General features: G+C 33.1%; 1 long non-coding RNA gene and 1 other non-coding gene across 4 annotated transcripts; both read right to left on the bottom strand.

Moving 5' to 3' along the window:
- Positions 1-221: 221 nt before the first annotated feature.
- Positions 222-3484, bottom strand: LOC107962475 (uncharacterized). Of its 3 annotated transcripts, none has more exons than XR_001701638.2 (4): positions 3213-3484; positions 2949-3023; positions 681-2796; positions 222-423 (listed from the first exon to the last, which is right to left on the bottom strand). It is a non-coding gene; the product is annotated as an uncharacterized lncRNA (long non-coding RNA). The 3 variants fall into 3 exon arrangements; XR_001701640.2 differs by having other exon boundaries at positions 222-1859; positions 2711-2796; positions 3213-3482; XR_001701637.2 differs by having other exon boundaries at positions 222-2796; positions 3213-3479.
- Positions 3485-13733: 10249 nt separating this feature from the next.
- Positions 13734-13840, bottom strand: LOC121231580 (small nucleolar RNA R71). Its single transcript, XR_005929638.1, has one exon. It is a non-coding gene; the product is annotated as a small nucleolar RNA R71 (small nucleolar RNA).
- Between the last annotated feature and the right edge of the window lie 756 nt (positions 13841-14596).

Here is a 14596-nt window from a genome sequence, read left to right as displayed (position 1 = left end):
TAAATATTATATTATGTTTAATTTTTGAAATTTGAACTTTAAACTATACACTTTTAAGGATAAATAAAAAATATGAATTAAATCAAATTTTCTATTAAAATTTTAACTTTAAAACTAAATATAAAAATTAATGAATTTAAATTTAATACATAAAAAAAACACACAGACACATTCACAGTATTACTATTTCTAAGACAAAATTCATCCTGGTGAGAAAAGAATGCCAAATCATAATCACCTCTCATTAATCAAAGGAAAAAGATCAGAAAAGAAGAAGAAACAATATACAACAGAGGGCTGGTTCAAGCTTAGATAAAGCCAAAGTATTGCAATGCCTGCATATAACTTAGAGAATTCCTTTGATGCTTTCAATTCAACTGCCAGAGAATCCAAAACACCGGAACAGAAAGACAAAGTATGCACCTGTAAGCCAAAGTTAGACCAGTAAGGAAATCACTTATACGACCCCCAAAGCCACATATGTCAAAGCACATTAACTGATCTCTTTGAATTATGATATGGAAAGATAAATTTTTAATAATGCCACCATAAAGCAAGAATCAGAATTTGTTTCAACAAAAGAGAAATAAAACATTGTTGCTAATAACCGAATAGAACAAAAAAAACCGAACAACATAAATTCACAGGCTCAGGAGCAAGAGGGAATTAAAGGAACTAACCTCCATATCTAAGAATATCCTTTTGCTGAAAAGAATCTCAATTGTCTGCAATAAATGCATCACCAAATACATATATATGGGAAAAAGAAAATAATATTCCATAGTTAACTCATATCAAGAAAAACTAGAGGTTTCACAATATAATGGAATGCTTCTGTTATTTTACAAGGAACAATAGTATTAATTTGCAAAAAGTAGAACAGAAACATGCTACACTACTGTTGTTTAACGTTATATAGAAATTATTCTTTAGTTCTAATATCTAAAATTACAAGCACAAAAGGCAATAGCAGGGTCTGATGAACAGTTAGATTTGACTAAAAATACCAGTAAATCCAATAAGCCCTAATTATAAATCTAAGGATTTGAAATCTAACTTTGGAACAAATTATAACACAAAACTAACAACAAAAAACACAAAAAGTCTCTAAGTAACCCCACAAGACCAAACATCTGCAATCTAAATTTTTCCAAAAAGTCTCTAAGTTTTCATTCATATGAAGTTCTACTCAGCTCAACTCGGAATAGTATGTCTTATAGACCAAAGTACAGAAACAGGGAATAAGATTACCTTCCCATCATATTGTTTCCTAGATAAGACCTCTGGTGCAATGTAGGCTGGGGTTCCTACGGTAGATTTGGGTTGGGAATGAAACACAATTGACTGAAACATGCAGTACAAAGTTAATAATTTAATTTTTATAGCTATGTTGTTTGGCCTCTTTGGTCGGTGTTTGACATCCATGCTGAACACATTTTTAGGCATAGATATGGGAATATGATAGTCCAAGTGTATGGAAAAAGGTAAAAAAACTAAATAAGCCCGCGTCAAATATTATAGCATATCAAACACATACACTCAAGTCCAAGTAACATAGCTTTTATAGCAACTAATCAAGATTGATGCTGAATAATCAATAAAGGTTCATTGCCTTAGAGTAGCCAAAGTCGCATATTTTGAGTCTAATATCTCAATTAAATTGAATTGACTTGTTGGGAACCCACTACAATCATTTATTTCTTAGTCTAATATCTCAATTAGTAGCATTTCTCTCTGCAGTTTAAAGCAGTAGATTTTTTCCCCCAACACAAAAGGCAATCTGAAACAAAGTTGACAGCCCATGCACCCTTCAACACCTTTACATGTTTCATTTGATTGCTCCTTGATGATCGCCCACACTGCCAAATTATAACCAAAAAATGCTATCCAGAATAGCAATTTAAATGTAGAATTCAACAGCTAACTATACTCAGGAACGTAATTTTTTTCCCTTTTCACAGAAGAAAATGTAATACGATCATGTTCAAATTTGAGTTAAAAGAAGCATATAAATTCATTAAAAAAATTAAAATAAATTGAAGATATTTATACGACACATATATGTATTTTAAGGTTTGAGAAAGTGACCTTAGAAGTGGGAAGGGCTGGTATAAATATATTCTGTTAAAAATGGGCAAAGTTTTATTGGTTTAGTGAGGAAATGGAGGGTTATTTTTCCCATGTTTAGAAATCAATCATCCCCTGTAATTAAGGCATGGGAAATTGAAGGTCGTTATGGGTCCATCCATCACATGCATCTCCTGCCCTTTTGCTTTGCATGATTGCAGACTACTACATTGTTTTTTATCTTTCTTATTCACCATATATATAACTACCAATAATCAAGTGTCACATGGTACTTATGTGAGCTCTCACCTCACCTAACCCAAAACATTAATGGAATTAATTAAAAATCCAAATCAACTTGCCGCCTCCACTTTTGTTAAAATGTTCCCATTTTGAACGATCCTTTTAACTCATTCTCTCCCATTTTACATTACTTGGATCCAAATTCAATATTTGAGGGTATACATTCATCATTTTACATTTTTCTTACTGCCCTTCAGTCTCCATTTTTCTCTTTAGTTTAATATTGTAAACTTAGTCAAGGATATACAGTCCAAAAATGTAGACAGGTCATTGTCTCTGGACCATCAAAGGTTTGATCCCAGCACAAATGGCATTCATTAAAAGAAATTAAAATTCAAACCTTAAAATTATTGGATGTCATTAAAAAGTTCTCCTCCAGCTGCATATTCCATGACTATGGCAAGATGGGTTGGTGTTTAACAGCACCTGCAAAAAAAAAAAAAAGAACAAAAGATGAATCGTTTTTAAGCCTGTTAAGTTCAAAGCAACTCTGATTTTCTCTGGATGTTCATTCATTCGATATTTAGAGTTATAGCAAGTAATTTAAAATGTGAAAGCAGTATTATATAGATATATACCTCTTTGAATCTAATTATATTTGGATAATTCAAAGACCTATGGTTCATAATCTCCCTCTGCACATGTTCATCTATCTGCATAGTCAAAGAAACCCTTGAAATCAATCCATTGAGTCTAAACAAGAAAAAAGGAGCCCAATTTAGCCTATGAATAAAAAGAAAATGCAAAAACAGATACAAGATCATGAACATTAACCGTAGAAATTAGAATTGTAAATATGAAATGAAAGGAAAAAGAAAAGAAAAAAAAATCCTAGTACGTACCTTGGGTCCTCTTTCAATATACTTGACAGCATATGTCGACGGAGATACAGCAGCGGGCTGCCGACGGAGATGCAGAGGGCTGCCGATTTGGGGAAATTGGGGGAAAAAATAAAGGGAATTGGGATAGGGGAGAAATGGTTTGGGAAAAATAAAATGAGGAAAAATAGAGAAGAAATTTTAGGATTTCTTTGGGGAGGGGGGAGGGAACCGATTTTGGGGAAAAGAAAGGAGAGATTTCATGTCAAATTTTGGGATTTCGGCAGAAGGAGGAACCGATTTTAGGAAAAAAGTTTTAAGGCATTTTGGGTAACAAAACGGCGCCGTTTTTTTTGTAAGATTTTTTGCGGAAAAAAGTCATTTTTCTTTACACAAAATGGCGCCGTTTTGCTCTACTAAAAATCACTTATTTTGTTTTAATATTTTAGAACTTTATCTTTTATCTCTTAAATAATTTAAACTATATTGATAATTTTAATATATTAAAATAAATGTTATTTTCTTTACAATTATATAAGAAATTAATTAATATATAAATTAAAAAAATCAGTCATATATCCAAAAAAAACTTTAAAATTATTTAAATTAATAATATTTTATTTTTTTCATTTTTGACATGTATTTTTCTATATTTTTACTTTCAAAATTGTTTTCAGTAAAATCCAAATGTTGCTTCAATTTTCTAACAGTAAACCCTAAACTTTAAACCCCAAACCATAAACATAAATCCTAAACCCTAAATATATATATTACAAGGGATCAAAGTAATTAAAAAAGAATTTTATTGCTTACCTAAACCCTAAAATAATTTGATTTTTTGTTATTTTATCAAAAACCCTAACCCTTAAACCTTAATAACCTAACCCTAAAACCATGAACAGTACTACAACCCTAACTATAAAACAAAAAACCACAAACCCTAAACCAAAAACTTTAAACCCAAAATAATAAACATTATATCATAAACCCTAAACACCTAAACCATGGATATTAAACCTTAAATCTTAAATCATAAACCTTAAACCCCAAAATAATAAACATTATATCATAACCCATATCTCATACCCCTAAACTATAAAACATAAACCCTAAACCCTTAACCCCAACCCTTAAACCATAATTAAATATTTAATTATATGTATACACCTAAATTTTGATAGAGACACATCTCAGAATTATATATGAATTTCGGTTTAATCTGTAATTGTAGACGTGAAATTCTAATTGTGGTTTAAATGTATAGTTGAAACTTTAATTTTGATTTAATCATACACATTTTAAAAAATAAATAAATCAATATATTTTTATATTGAATAAATATAAATATTTATGTATGCAATATATAAATATAAAATGATGTTATATCAATAATTTTGTTCATAATTTAAACTTTTGGGATTTAACCCATTGCACACTAAACCATTGTTCATGTATGCTTTTGGGATTTAACCCATTTTGTAATATATTTTTTAAAATAATAATTTATATTTATCTTATTTAGATTTATATTATAAAAAATCCAATATACACAAGTTAAATAGGTCACCATATTTACCCCTAAACCTTAAACCCTAAACTAGAAATCATAGATTATAAACCCTAAACCTTAAACTCTAAGTCATAAACTCTAAAACATAAACCCTAAACCATAACCCATAAACTAAATTGATTTTTTGCGGCGCCGCTATTGCTTACCTTTAGTGGCGTTTTTATCATAAACGCAGTAAGTGCTTGACATTTTGCTTGATCTATAGCGGCGTTTATCAAAAAGCGCCGTTAAAGCTCAATCTATAGCGGCGTTTTTCAAAAAGCGTCGCTAATGCCACTAATGCTGCCGTCTTGCTGAATATTTTTGCGACGTTTTTCAAAAAGCGCCGCTAATGCTCGATCTATAGCGGCGTTTTTCAGAAAGCATCGCTAATGCCACTAAAGCTCGTGCTTAATTTTTTTCGATGTTTTTCAAAAAGCGCCGCTAATTCTCAATCTATAGCAGCGTTTTTGGTCCTAGCGCCGCTAAAAACGCTGCTAAAAACCAATTTTGCTGTAGTGTTCGTTGTTTCCCATTCTTTCTTATTGTTTGGGCCTTTTAAAGTGTAAACATTAAAATGGGGTTTGTTGTTTGTTTCCTTAGAAAGTAGCATAGGCATTTGGTTAAATTAAAAAAATTTAAGCCCATTAGTTTTTTTTTTATTAATAACATCCTGGATAACAAGCTCATGGATCTCTTTAGGATAGTTTACATCAAAGAACCACTTACAATTGTTTTTAAAAACAAACTTACGAATGAAATCAGGAATCCTATTACTACTTCTAGGATCCCACGAGATAGCGCAGCCTCAAAAGACTTCAAATGCAGGTGTATGTAATTCGCACGTTGCCCAATAAGCGTAATATCCTACCCCCTTGCTATTAATGTTGTTCACTATGTTGGCATTGTGTGATTCAAAGAGAACTTTTTTTAAGTTCATCTTCTTTGCTAAAAAAATTCCTTCCTTAATAGCCATGATTTTGGCCTAGTCGCTGTTTAGGGACTTCTCTTTTGTGCACCCATAACCTCCCAACACAAAGCCATCTTCGTCCCTCACAATAACCCCCAGTCCCATTCGCTCCTTCTCACTAGCCGCATCCATGTTAATTTTCACAACCCCCTGTGCAGGCTTCTTCCATTTACAATAGTAGGCTGAGGAGGAATCATCAGCTTTTCTCTAAGGTTATAAAACTGAACGTCGCTTCTAAGGGTTAAAGCACTGTTCCCAATCGTGGCTGTAATCTACTCTTTGCCTTGGAAGGTGAAGTTGTTTTTATTATTCCAAAAATTCCAGATAATGGTGATGAAGTACTCCATAGCTTTTTTATCAAGGATTCTCATAGCAGCTTCCGGCAAATCAATACACCAGTCGAACTTATTTCGCACTAGTCTATCGTTAATCCCTCCACATATCAGAGTCTCCCTAGTTGTAGGACACTCCTTAATGGCATGAATAGGAGTCTTCCTTTCGGCACCACATCGCTGTCATTCCGAGTTCACCGTAGACCAAATAGAAGCCATTTTTGTATTTATAGGTAGAATTTCATGTCCCAATCTCCAAGCAAAAACACGAATTTTAGGAGAATATTCAGCTTCCAAATCATCTTCTAATACATTCTATGGGGACCCATACCCATCTTTTTGAGAATAAGCCAAGAATAGTAGTAAAAAGGCTGCGTTTACTATGAAACCACACCATGACATCTTTTGGAGAATGGCTAAAAATGGGAATATCACAAATTTGGTCCACCATATTTTTCCCATAAATGTGCCTCACCCTATTCCTGTAACACCTATTACCCGTGTCCGAGGCTGGGACAAGATACGAGGCATTACCGGACTTAAACATACATGATCACATAAAATCGGGCCATAAAAATTTCATTCAAATCAAAAACATTTATACATATGTATAACGTCCCTTAAATGGGCTTACGAGGCCCTAAACATGCATCAGAGATGATAACTTTTGGGAAAACTCAGAAAATTTCATCATGAAACAGGGTTACACGCCCGTGTGGCCAGGAAAGTGGCTATTTACCAAGCCAGTTGGCACCCTCATTTGCGCATACTTAAACATAACTTTAATGGAACTTTTCATGGCAAAATTGAACATTTAAACATCATCAAACAAGTCATGATCATGGCAATTTCATATCAATTTATTCATGCATAAGGTACCATACTTTGTCTAGTTTAAACTTATTAAACTTTCATGCCATGACTATCATTAACCCATTCTCTTATTTCATACTTATGCCAATTATGTCATCAACCCATTATCAAGCACCTAAACCATATCCACACAACCATCCATATTAAACAACATTATCACACCACATGACCTTTGGCACATGCAAGTACATATAATTAGACATTACAACCCAAATAGTCAATATAAGCCACATCTCATGGCTATATATACAAAATGAATCAAAATATCATCATATGCAATAGATTTGACCAAATCAAATGACACATACATAATTGACTAAGCCCCTATACATGCCATAAACTCAAGTGCTTGAAGACTTATACCCCAAATGGTAGCTTGATAGTGTGATTGAATCTCCAGCGATCTCTAACCTGAGCTAGCTAAATAAACCTATAAGAGATGGGAAAGGAAGGGCAGTAAGCTATATAGCTTAGTAAGTCCGTATGAAAATAATAATCAACTTATTAACATGCTTTTGCTAAATTCTAACAACATGTTTTCAAGGTAGCACAATCATAATTGCACATAATTCAGTCAAGCTGTCTACTCGAGTAACAGTCACTAAATTATTTATAACTTAAGCTACAGATTTCTAAATTAAGATCTGTTAATTTTTCTTGAAACTAGACTCATATATCTTTCTACCATAAAATTTTCAGAATTTATGGATTAGCCAATAAGTACAGTTTATTCTTCAAGTTTACCCCTATTCTGCTGTTTGATAGCTTTGACCTTTCTTTACTAAAAATTATTTATCTCCTCATACGGGATTTGGATGATGTTCCTGTTTGTTTCTTTTGAAAATAATCTCATTAAGGATTTTAAGCATATAAATAATAACTCATAATTATTTTTTTTACAGTTTTGAATGATTTTCTCAAATCAGAACAGGGGATTTCGAAATCGTTCTGCTCTGTTTCACACAAATTCAAATATCTCATAATATAAAATTCTTTTACTTACACTGTTTCCTTTATAAGAAACTAGACTTGATAAGATTTAACTTCATATCTTATGCAACCACTAATTCAATTTCCACCATTTTTGGTGAATTTTCAAATTTGGACTGCTGCTGCTGCTATCCAAAACTATTTTAGTGTAAAATAATTATAACTAAGTTAATAACACCTTTACAAATCATTTCAACTATCATGGTATAAATACATATTTATACAACATAAGCATGGACCCATAATCACAAGGTCATCACAAGATCATTCTCATAAGCATGACTTACTTATTTACTTCATTACAAAGATGCATCATAAACCGAAATCATTTCTCATGAGTTTTGCATACATACCTGTACCGATCCTTACCATTTCATACATACACATAATGCCATTGCATCTTCGATGTCTCGCACACTAAGTGCCATACTCAATATCTTGCACACCAAATGTCATTCTCAATATTTTGCACACTAAGTGCTACATATATGTATACATATATATAGCCGAAGCTATCTTAAATCACACACCAAGTGCCACATTTAGCCGAAGCTATTTCAAACCGCACACCAAGTGCATTCATAGCCGATATGTTGTTAAACATAACAAGAGTCGCATATATACAATATATACATTGTCAAAGAATTAAAAGCATAAATTTAAAAATGCTTATTACATACGAACTTACCTCGATCGTTAAAACGACGGAACGGATCGACTAGTCCAATGCTTTGTTTTCCTCCGTTCTAGATCCGAATCTCATTTTTTTCTCAATCTATATAATAAAAAAATTACTTATTTAATCATTAATTAATTCAATTTAACATAATTTACACATTTTGGAAAAATTATGTATTTTCCCCTAAAGTTTCACACTTTTATAATTTAGTCCCTAAGCTCGTAAAAATGAAATTCATTCAATTTTGGCCAAACCCAAGCCTAGCCGAATTTAATACAACTTCATAGCAGCCCATATTTTCATTTATTTCACACTTAACCACAACATTTCACATTTTCTCAATTTAATACCTAATTAACATTTTTGTCAAAAAATCACTTTATAAAACTTGTTAATCTAACAACAATGATTTATTTTCCATCATCAACACTCAAAAACATCAAGCTATCATCAATGACAACTCACATATTCATCAAAAAATTTAGAAATTAGTGTACGGGCTAGCTAGAACACGAAGCAACGATTACAAAAAACATATAAATCATCAAAAACCAAGCTCAAAACACTTACAAATTGAGTCATGAAGATGCCGAACCCTAAAACACAACCATTTGCTTTCTTCTTATTCTTTATTCGGCCAAGAGATGATAATGAAGCCATATTTTCATTTTGTTTTTATTTATTATAACATTTGTTGGCTATTTACTAATTTAGCCTTTAAAAACATTTAAAACTACTCCAACTACCCCTCCACTATCATCCATTATCACATGAGTGGTCTAATATCATTATAAGGACCTTCACTTTAATAAACCATAACAAATAACACCTTTTACTAATAGTGTGTAACTTTTACATTTTATGTGATTTGGTCATTTTTTATAATTAAGCATTTAGATGGTAAAATTTCTTTATGAAACTTTTACATAATTAATCTATCATGTTGTAGACTTTATTAAAATAATAAAATATATATTTTAACTTCGGATTGTGGTCTCAAAACCACTGTTTCGATTAACCCCAAAAACGGGCTGTTACAACTCTCCCCCCTTTAGGGATTTTTGTCCCTGAAAATCTTATTAGAAAAAGTTTCTTCCAAATCTTGAGTCACTTCACTAATTTCTCAGGGTCACAAATCGATTTCAGCCTCGCATATCTTTTTCCCATAACCTTTGAACTTAGAACACATAGCTCAGTTGGTCTGTCAAATAGGAACTCTGTATATATTGAAACAATCATGCGGATTTTTGGCCAAACAATCAATCACAATACAAATAACATCTCTTTTATTGGTGATAATGACAACCCCAATACGAAGTCCATAGTGACTGTATCTCTTTATCACATCCGTACCATCACTGACTGTATTAGACCTGAATACACTTGATCTTTGGATTTAACCTATTGACAAATCAACATCTGAACACAGAATCAGAAATACTGAGTTTCATACCCGTACACCAAAACATCTACTTCATATAGCTGTACATTTTTTACTCTCGGATGAACAGGCAATCTACTATTGAGCCTCATGCAAAAACTTCTGAAATTCGAAATCGAAAGTCATTTCACACTGTACCTGTTTAGCTTGCAATTCACTAACACATTTCTGAGTTTTTCAAACTCATAAAGAAAACATCACTTTAGCTTTTTATTTAGCTAACATCAGACCATCATTAAATAAGATCAATTGAGTAACCACTCGTACAAAATAAGCAAAGATCTTTCCATTCGGCATCTGTAACTATATCTGTTTTCTCAGAGATTAATCAATAACTACTTGGAGTCTTTCAATATCTCAAATCATTGACACTGTCTTAATTCCAGATCTTTTTCAGTAACATTAGATACTTTAACTCATTAGGATTCAGGAAGCATATAACATTTTCTCTCGAACACATGATATTATCGAATTCACAACACAGACATAAAAGTGGCCGTCCTTAAATCGCTAATCGAAAAGTTCTCTTTTATTGTGACTTTAACTGTCTGGAAGCACAAACTGCTTCTTTACATTCTCGTATTAAAGCTTATCCCAATCTGTTCAATAGTATATCACTGAAATTCATAAATTCTTTACTCAATTCAAACTAAACTCGAAACTAGAACTTCGGTTAGTAATACTCTCAACCATTTTCAACTTTGCTAACATGCCACAGATTATTCAAGCTTTCACAAATGTGATAGCTTTATCAATTAGAATAGTTTAACTCATAATAACATCACTCTATTAGAATAGTCGAATAAGCATATCTCTGCATCAAAATTTCTAGAATATACTTTCTTTATTCAAATTATCCGTCTACATATATACTCGTGAATGCACCAAACTTATTCCCTTAACTAAAAGACTTGCTCAAATACAATTAGCTCAAATCACGTCTCAACAAATTAGTTTACTCTGATAAAAACCACTGAGTTGTTTTCAATTATCGAAAAATAATATGTCAGGATACTCTTTTCTTCATGCTGAGAAAAACGGTTCAAACACATAATCTTTTAAAATTCTTTTAACCTGTTAATCATAGATCTTGCAACCATATTAACTCAGGGAAACAAAGATATTCCAATTAACTCACGGATCTTAGTCAAACTTACCTAAGAAAAGAAAACCACAATATAACTCAAGTTCGAGCTTCTATCATACATACCTTCGCCGATTTCAATTTTTTACTTGAAAATTAGAGAAATCCAGATGCTAGAATCTCCCCATTTTTATTATCGAATCCCAAAACATTATCATAATAAGCACAGTCATAATAGAACAAGGAACATATTTTAGAGATGAGCCATGTCAGATAATCCACGCAATAGGGACACTAAGAAAACCCTAGATACGATCTCATAACAGAAATCCAAGAGCATAACTCATAAGAAAATAATAATGAAGATCTGAATAATTTCTCACTGAAAACTGAAAGAGAAACATTGCTTACCGGCTCTGGAATTCCATCTTAACAGAGGTATCATATTTTTCGAATATACAATTAAGACGAAACATCATTCAATAGATACAGATAAATAGTCTCACATAAATTTTCACCATCAACTTTATTCCGAACATACTAGAATAGAATCCCGAAGAGAGAGATAAGATAATGATAAGCCATAAAAGTAACATATTTTAAACCCATGTTTAGTGTATTTTTGGATGAATTATCACAAGATTTAGTGGATTTAATGCTCCTAATATTTTCATTTCATGTTTTATATCTAGATGAGCATAGGAGGGCAAAAAGTTAAAGAAAAAGACAAAAATTGGACAAAACGGGCTACCTTAGTGCTTCACACGGCCTGGCCCACTTTTACACGGGTAATTTACACGTCCGTGTGTGACACACGGGTTGGCCACACGCTCGTGTATCTTGGCCGTGTCGACTTAAAGCCAACTCAGAAGCGCACACGGCCTGGGCACCTTCACATGGGCGTGCCACACGGCCGTGTCCCTGTCGAGCCCAAGTCTAATTCTACTCGAAAAAAGCTAATTTTGGGTTTTTTTGGGCCTTCCAAAGTCTATATAACACCCTAGAAGAGGATCAAAGGAAGACACATAGAGCATAACACAGAAAATACTCGAAGGAAAACCATTGGAGTCAGCTCGGAAGCAGGATTACTTCAAGACTGAAGATCTTTATTCAATTTCTACCGAAGTTCTTGGGTTTCTTTATTTTGTTGTTTTCCCTATTTTGAGATGTTTTTCTCCATAATTATGAACTAAACTCCCTAAATACCTATGGGAGATGAAATCTAAGACAGATCTTATACTATTTGAATTATATGATAAATACTTGTTCTTTTTCTTAATAATGTGTTCTTAATTCTTGCTTTAATATTTCAGGATATTAATCCAAGTTTGATGTGCTTATTTAGTGGAGCAAAAGTCCCTGTTTAAGAGTAGGTCTAGCATAATTAAGCGAATTTGAATGCAATCCTAGATATAGGATGACGTAAATCTGTCAGATTAGAGTCAAATCTAATAAAAGAATCTATAGATCGAGTTAATGCAATAATATGGGTTTTAATTAGAAAGAGATTACAAATAATCAACCTAGAGTCAGTTGTTTTTAGTCTCGATGGAGATATTAACATAAATCAGGGATTTCTACGGAATAAGTCAAGTGAATAAATCGTCTAATTCAGAAGTAATAAGTGAAGTCCAGGTGGATTCTTCCTTGGGTATTGTCTTCTCCATCGTTTTTCCCAAACTATTTTCCAGTTTTTGTCTCTGTCGCGTTCATTAGTTAATTAGGTTAGTAGAATTTTAGGTTAAAAACAAATCCCTTATATTTTTTAGGCTAAATAATAGAAAAAGAGTTATTACTAGTACTTTTAGTCCTTGTGGATACGATACTCTGGACTCGCCATAGCTATACTACCATTCGATAGGTGTGCTTGCCTTTATCGTGATCGTAGTCTAGTTTAGTGTTCATAAAATGATCAATCAAGTTTTTGGCACCGTTGCTGGGGATTCAGATATTAGGAACGTTTAATTTTTATTACTTTAGCCATTTTTATTTTTACTGTAATTTATTTTTATTTTTATTATTACTAATTTTTCTTTTCTAGGCTTCTGGCAGATTTTTATAGTTTATGACTAGAAGGAACCCGTCGGGACCATTACTATTTGATAGTGAGATTGAAAGCGTAGCTCGTAGAAATCGTAGAGAAATTAGGAGTAGTCTACAGTATATAGAGGAAGAGCAAGAGGACGATCCTAATATGGCTGAAAATCAGAACAATCCGCTACCTCTTGTGGTTGCTGCAAATCTAGTGAATCAGAATCATACTCCTCGTACTATGTATGATTATGCTAAGCCTACTTTAACAGGAACTGAATCAAGTATAGTTAGACCTGCTGTTGCTGTAAATAATTTTGAACTGAAACCTAACACGATTCAAATGATACAACAGACTGTTTGATGGTTTGCAGGACTAGGATCCAAATACTCATTTAGCAAATTTTCTGGAATTCTATGACACTTTTAAGATAAATGGCATTTTTGATGATGCCATTCGCCTTCGGTTATTTCCCTTGTTATTGAGGAGTAAAGCCAAACAATGGTTGAACTTGTTACTACGAGGGTCCATCACTACATGAGAACAGACAACCGAAAAATTTCTACTTAAATATTTTCCGCCAGCTAAGACGGTTAAGTTGAGGAATGATATCTCTTCTTTTCTGCAAATGGATTTGGAGACACTGTATGATGCATGGGAGAGATACAAGGATTTATTGAGAAGGTGCCCTTACCATGGGTTACTGCTATATCTACAGGTTCAAACTTTTCACAACGGTTTGAAGCCTTCAACTAGACAGATGATCGATGCAGTAGCCGGTGGCACCATAAATAATAAAACACCCGAGGATGCTTACGAGTTTATAGAGGAGATGTCATTGAATAATTATCAGTGGCAAGTCATGAGAACAAAGCCAACAAAAGCAGCTGGTGTTTTCAACCTCGACGCAGTCACCATGCTATCAAACCAAATAGATCTTTTAAATAAGAAAATTGATGGTTTGTATGGTTCCTCACAGGTACATCCAGTAATGCAGTGCGATATAAATGGAGGAGGGATGCATAACCCAGAATATCCACCTTACAACTTTAGCACAGAAAGCAACCAAGTCAACTATATGGGTAACAATTTTAGACTTCAGAATAATCCTTATAGTAACACTTACAATGCAGGTTAGAGGAACCACCCCAATTTCTCATGGGGAGGCCAAGGAAATCAAAGACCGCAACCCCCTCCAGGTTTTCAACCACCTTACCAATAGGAAAAGAAGTCGAACCTAGAAGAGATGCTAACGAAATTTATCTTGGTGTTAGAAACACGTTTCCAAAACACTGAAACAACGCTTAAAAATCAGCAAGCGTCAATTCAAGGACTCGAAACTCAAATAAGTCAGTTGGCTAAGCTAATCTCAGAAAGAAGGTAGCTTGCCTAGCAATACCAAAACTAACCCAAGAGAGTAACTCCACGCGATTACTGTTCGAGATGAAGATGGGTTAG

The sequence above is a fragment of the Gossypium hirsutum genome, chromosome A06 (genome assembly GCF_007990345.1).
Source record: "Gossypium hirsutum isolate 1008001.06 chromosome A06, Gossypium_hirsutum_v2.1, whole genome shotgun sequence".
In the NCBI taxonomy this organism is placed as follows: Eukaryota; Viridiplantae; Streptophyta; class Magnoliopsida; order Malvales; family Malvaceae; genus Gossypium; species Gossypium hirsutum.
Note: the sequence above shows the minus strand (reverse complement) of the source record. Positions and strands in the feature narration are given on the sequence as shown.